Here is a 7,163-nt window from a genome sequence, read left to right on the forward strand (position 1 = left end):
AAACAGAATCCAACAGCACATTAAAAGGATCATACACCATGATCAAATGGGGTTTATTCCAGGAATGCAAGGATTCTTCAATATATGCAAATCAATCAATGTGATACACCATATTAACAAGTTGAAGGAGAAAAACCATATGATCATCTCAATAGATGCAGAGAAAGCTTTTGACAAAATTCAACACCCATTTATGATAAAAACCCTGCAGAAAGTAGGCATAGAGGGAACTTTCCTCAACATAATAAAGGCCATATATGACAAACCCACAGCCAACATTGTCCTCAATGGTGAAAAACTGAAAGCATTTCCACTAAGATCAGGAATAAGACAAGGCTGCCCACTCTCACCACTCTTATTCAACATAGTTTTGGAAGTTTTAGCCACAGCAATCAGAGAAGAAAAGGAAATAAAAGGAATCCAAATTGGAAAAGAAGAAGTAAAGCTGTCACTGTTTGCAGATGACTTGATACTATACATAGAGAATCCTAAAGATGCTACCAGAAAACTAATAGAGCTAACCAATGAATTTGGTAAAGTAGCAGGATACAAAATTAATGTACAGAAATCTCTGGCATTCCTGTATACTAATGATGAAAAATCTGAAAATTAAATCAAGAAAACACTCCCATTTACCATTGCAACAAAAAGAATAAAATATCTAGGAATAAACCTACCTAAGGAGACAAAAGACCTGTATGCAGAAAATTATAAGATGCTGATGAAAGAAATTAAAGATGATACAAATTGATGGAGAAATATACCATGCTCCTGGATTGGAAGAATCAATATTGTGACAATGACTCTACTACCCAAAGCAATCTACAGATTCAATGCAATCCCTATCAAACTACCAATGGCATTTTTCACAGAACTAGAACAAAAAATTTCAAAATTTGTTTGGAAAAACAAAAGACCCCCAATAGCCAAAGCAATCTTGAGAACGAAAAAAGGAGCTGGAGGAATCAGGCTCCCTGACTTCAGACTATACTACAAAGCGACAGTAATTAAGACAGTGTGGTACTGGCATAAAAACATAAAGATAGATCAGTGGATCAGGATAGAAAGCCCAGAGATAAACCCACGCACATATGGCCAACTTATCTTTGATAAAGGAGGCAGGAATGTACAGTGGAGAAAGGACAGCCTCTTCAATAAGTGGTGCTGGGAAAACTGGACAGGGACATGTAAAAGTTTGAGATTAGATCATTCCCTAACACCATACACAAAAATAAGCTCAAAATGGATTAAAGACTTAAATGTAAGGCCAGAAACTCTCAAACTCTTAGAGGAAAACATAGGTAGAACACTCTATGACATAAATCACAGCAAGATCCTTTTGGACCCACCTCCTAGAGAAATGGAAATAAAAACAAAGATAAACAAATGGGACCTAATGAAACTTCAAAGCTTTTGCAGAGCAAAGGAAACCATAAACAAGACCAAAAGACAACCCTCAGAATGGGAGAAGATATTTGCAAATGAAGCAACTGACAAAGGATTAATCTCTAAAATTTATAAGCAGCTCATGCAGCTCAATAGCAAAAAAACAAACAAGCCAATCCAAAAATGGTCAGAAGACTTAAATAGGCATTTCTCCAAAGAAGATATACAGACTGCCAACAAACACATGAAAGGATGCTCAACATCTTTACTCATTAGAGAAATGCAAATCAAAACTACAATGAGATATCATCTCACACCAGTCAGAATGGTCATCATCAAGAAATCTAGAAACAATAAATGCTGGAGAGGGTGTGGAGAAAAGGGAACACTCTTGCACTGCTGGTGGGAATGTGAATTGGTATAGCCACTATGGAGAACAGTATGGAGGTTCCTTAAAAAATTACAAATAGAACTACCATATGACCCAGCAATCCCACTACTAGGCATATACCCTGAGAAAACCATAATTCAAAAAGAGACATGTACCAAAATGTTCATTGCAGCTCTATTCACAATAGCCTGGAGCTGGAAACAACCTAAGTGTCCATCATCAGATGAATGGATAAAGAAGGTGTGGCACATATATACAATTGAATATTACTCAGCCATATAAAGAATCGAAACAGCTATTTGTAATGAGGTGGATAGACCTAGAGTCTGTCATACAGAGTGAAGTAAGTCAGAAAGAGAAAGACAAATACCGTATGCTAACACATATATACGGAATTTAAAAAAAAATGTCATGAAGAACCTAGGGGTAAAACGGGAATAAAGACACAGACCTACTTGAGAATGGACTTGAGGATATGGGGAGGGGGAAGGGTAAGCTGTGACAAAGCGAAAGAGAGGCATGGACATATATACACTACCAAACGTAAGGTAGATAGATAGTGGGAAGCAGCCGCATAGCACAGGGAGATCAGCTCAGTGCTTTGTGACCGCCTGGAGGGGTGGGATGGGGAGGGTGGGAGGGAGGGAGATGCATGAGGGAAGGGATGTGGGAACAGATGTATATGTATGACTGATTCACTTTGTTATAAAGCAGAAACTAATTTAAAAAAAATAAAGAAACCCCAACTAAACAAATAAAAAAATAAAAAAACCCCAAAAAAACCATATGATCATTTCAATAGGCACAGGAAAAGAATTAGACAAAATTCAACATCCATCTATGATAAAAACTCTCAGCAAAGTGGTCATAGTGAAAACATATTTCAATATAATAAAAGCCATTTATGAGAAACCTACAGGCAGTATAATACTCAATGGTGAAAAGCTGAAATGCTTCCTGCTAAATTCAGGGAAAAGACAAGGCTGCTCACTCTCACCACTTCTATTCAACATAGTATTGGAAATGCTAGCCACAGCAATCAGACAAGAAAAAGAAATAAAATGTATCCAAATTGGAAGGGAAGAGCTAAAATTGTCATAATATGCAGATGACATGATACTCTATATAGGAAACCCTAAAGACTCCACACAAAACTTACCAGGGCTGATAAACAAATTCAGCAAGGTTGCAGGATACAAGATTAATATACAGAAATCTGTTGCATTTCTTTACACTAACAATAAAACATCAGAAAGAGAAAGTTTAAAAAAAAATCCTGTTTAAAATTGTGTTGGAAAAAACCCTAGGAATAAACCTGACTAAGGAGGTGAGGTTTACATGCTGAGAACTATAAAGCATTGATAAAGTCAATTGAAGATGATGAAAGAAATGGAAAGATATCTCATGCTCTTGAATTAGAAGAATTTATATTGTTAAAATGGCTATACTACCAAAAGCAATCTACAGATTTGGTTTAATCCCTATCAGAATACACATGACATTTTCCACAAAACCAGTAAAAATAATCCTAAAATTTATATGGCCCCGAAATGCCAAAGCAATCCTGAGGAAAAAGAACAAAGCCAGAGGGGGCTTCCCTGGTGGCACAGTGGTTGAGAGTCCACTTGCCAATGCAAGGGACACGGGTTTGTGCTCTGGTCTGGGAAGATTCCACATGCCACGGAGTGGCTGGTCCCGTGAGCCAAGGCCGCTGAGCCTGCACGTCCGGAGCCTGTGCTCCACGATGGGAGAGGCCACAACAGTAAGAGGCCCATGTATCGCAAAAAAAAAGAACAAAGCCAGAGCCAAAACAACTCACACACCTTAGACTATACTACAAAGCTACAGTATTCAAAACAGCATGATATTGGCACAGAAACAGCCATACAGATCAAGGGAACAGAGTAGAGAGCCCAGAGATAAACCACACACCTATGGTCAATTAATCTACAACAAAGGAGGCAAGAATATACAATGGAGAAAAGACAGTCTCTTCAACAAGTGGTGTTGGGAAAGCTGGACACCTATATGTAAATCAATAAAATTAGAACACTCCTTCACATCATATACAAAAATAAACTCAAAATGACTTAAACACTTAAATATAAGTCATGACACCATAACATTCCTAGAAGAGAACACAGGCAAAACATTCTCAGACATAAATCGTAGCAATATTTTCTTAGATCAGTCTCCCAAGGCAAAAGAACTAAAAGCAAAAACAAACAGGACATAGTCAAACTCAGAAGCTTTTGCACAGCAAAGGAAACCATCAACAAAATGAAAAGACAGCCTCCGGAATGGGAGAAAATATTTGCAAATAATGTAACCAACAAGGGGTTAATATTAAAAAATATACAAACAACTTATACAACTCAATATTAGAAAAAGATCAAACAATGGGCAGAAGACCTAAATAGAGTTTTTTCCAAAGAAGATAAATAGATGGCCAACAGGCACATGAAAAGATACTCAACATTGCTAATTATTAGAAAAGTGCAAATCAAAACCACAATGAGGTACCACCTCACACTGGTCAGAATGGCTATCATCAAAAAGTCTACAAATAATAAATGCTGGAGAGGGTGTGGAGAAAAGGGAACCCTCATGCACTGTTGGTGGGAATGTGAATTGGTACAACCACTATGGAGAACAGTATGGAGGTTCCTTAAAATAAAAATAGAGCTACAATATGATCCAGGATTCCCACTCCTCAGTATATATCTGGAAAAAACAAAAATTTCTAATTTGAAAAGATACATGCATCCCAGTGTTCATAGCAGCACTATTTACAATAGCCAAGACATGGAAGCAACTCAGGTACCTATCAAGAGGATTGGCTTGAGAAGATGTGGTATATACACACAATGGAATATTACTCAGCCATTAAAAAATGAAATATTGCCACTTGCAGCAACATAGATGGACCTAGAGAATATTATACTTAGTGAAGTAAGTCAAACAGAGAAAGACAAGTAATGTATGATATCACTTATATATGGAATCTAAAAATAACACAAATGAATCTGTATATAAAACAGAAACAGACTCACAGATATAGAAAACAAACTTATGGTTATGAAAGGGAAGAGGGAGGGAGAGACAAATTAGGAGTATAGCATTAGCAGATGCAAAATACAATACATAAAACAGATAAACAAAAAGATGTACTGTATAGCACAGGGAATTATATTCAATATCTTGTAATAATCTATAATAGAATATAATCTGAGAAAAATACTTGAATAACTTTGCTGTACACCTAAAACTAACACAATATTGTAAATCAACTATACCTCAAAAAATTTTTTTAAATTAGAAAACCTGAATAGTCATATATAATTTATGTTTTGCTGCTAAAAACTCGATATACCCTACACAATTATATTTTATTCTATACAGAAATAAACAGTTTTCTGCAAATAAGCTCTAGGCCCCAATGTCTTCATAATAAAAAATAAAGAAATTGTCTAACTTGTTTTGTAAAGCTGGCATAACTCTGACATCATATTCCCTGAATATACTACATATGTCTATAATAAATTATACTTTATTTAAAGTATATATAGTTTTTATATATAAATATTTTATATACATTAAAGTTTATATATGGTTTATTTACATAAATATATATGTATATTATATACATTTGTATATATGTATATTTGTGTGTAAATAATATATAAGTAGCAGAGCTGATATCTGACAAGGTTATTTCAAGAAAAGGAAATTATAAGTCAATTCCACCCATACACATAGATGCAAATAAAAAGAAAGCAAAAAGAATCCAGCAATATTTTAAAAGAATAGTACATCACAACCAAATCTCATTTATTACAGGAATGTGAAGTTGGTTTAACATTTGAGAACTGATTATTATAACTGACCATATTAAAAATCCAAGGAGGAAGAGCACATAATTGTCAATAAGGAAAGACAAAAAGCATGTAATAAAATTCTGTTTTATTCATTATTTAAAAAAAAAAAATGACACTTCACAAACTAGGAAATAAAGTTACTTAATATGATAAAGTACATCTAAAAAATATAAGATAATTATCGTATTTTATGCTGAATTGTTAAGCCCTTTATCCCAAGTTTGGGATCAAGAAAGGATACTAGCTATCACTATTTCTATTATATATAGGAATAAAGGCTCTACTCAGGGATGAAAAATAATAAACTATAAAAAAAGATTAGAAAGGAAGCAATAAAAGTATCGTGATTTTTAGACAATGTAATTGTGTGTGAAGAAAATCCAAAGATATCTTGAGATAAACATTATTTTAAATATACAAATTTAGCAAGGTCACTGTGTACAAGATCAATACATGCACACCCATGTATATGAAACAAAGATACATCAAATTAAAATAGACAATGAAATATCTTTTAAAATGCAAAATAAAAGTCAAATATCTAGGCATAACCCTACAAAAGTTAACACAATACTTCTACACAGAAAACCCTATATCATTTTTGAGAGAAACTAAAAGATCTATAATAGAGAAATAAATCTTGTTTATGAATTGGAAAATCCAATACTGTAAAGATGTAAATTCTCCCCAAATTGATCCATAGGTTAAAAACAACTGCAATACACACAACTGTCTGTGTGTGTGTGTGTGCACGTGTAAATTGAAAAGCTGATTTAAAATTTCATGTGAAATGCAAAGGCCTCAAAATATTCAAGAACTATAATTTCCCAAAAGAAGTCAAAGAACCTATGCAATCATATATACAAACTTATAAAGATACAGTAATTAAGACATGTCAGTGTGGAAGGAAAGATAAGAAGACCAATGAAAAAAAATAGATTATCCAAAAATAGATCCAAATACAAATGAAGAAAAGATCAGGTTTTCAGTAAATGGTATTGGGTCCACTGGATAGCCATAAGGAAAAAGAAATGAATCTTGACTATTATGTCATATAAAATTAATTTCATTTGGATTGCAGATAATAAATAAAAGTAAAATAGTAAAGCTTCCAAATGTTAACATAAGAAAATATCTTTTTAACTCTTGGGCAGGAAAGCATTTATCAAACAGAACCACTCTAAGCACCAATCATGAAAAATAAGATTGAAAATTGGTTTCTCTTCATCAACAGCCACCATTAACAGAATAAAACGGTGTTAGAGGTTGGTTAATGTTACTGTGGCAATCAAATTGCAATATAAATGTATCAAATTAATATGTTGTACCCCTTAAACTTATACAATGTTGTATGTCAAATATAACTCAATATACAAAAAGGAAAAAAAAGAAAGAAAACAAAGAAAAAGCAAGCTGCAAAGTGGGAAAGTTCATGTAATTGACAAGGGACATTTGTCCAGTTGCTATTGCTGTGTAACAAATTACCCCATAATTATTTAAATTGTATA

This window comes from Mesoplodon densirostris, chromosome 5 (genome assembly GCF_025265405.1).
Source record: "Mesoplodon densirostris isolate mMesDen1 chromosome 5, mMesDen1 primary haplotype, whole genome shotgun sequence".
NCBI lineage: Eukaryota > Metazoa > Chordata > Mammalia > Artiodactyla > Ziphiidae > Mesoplodon > Mesoplodon densirostris.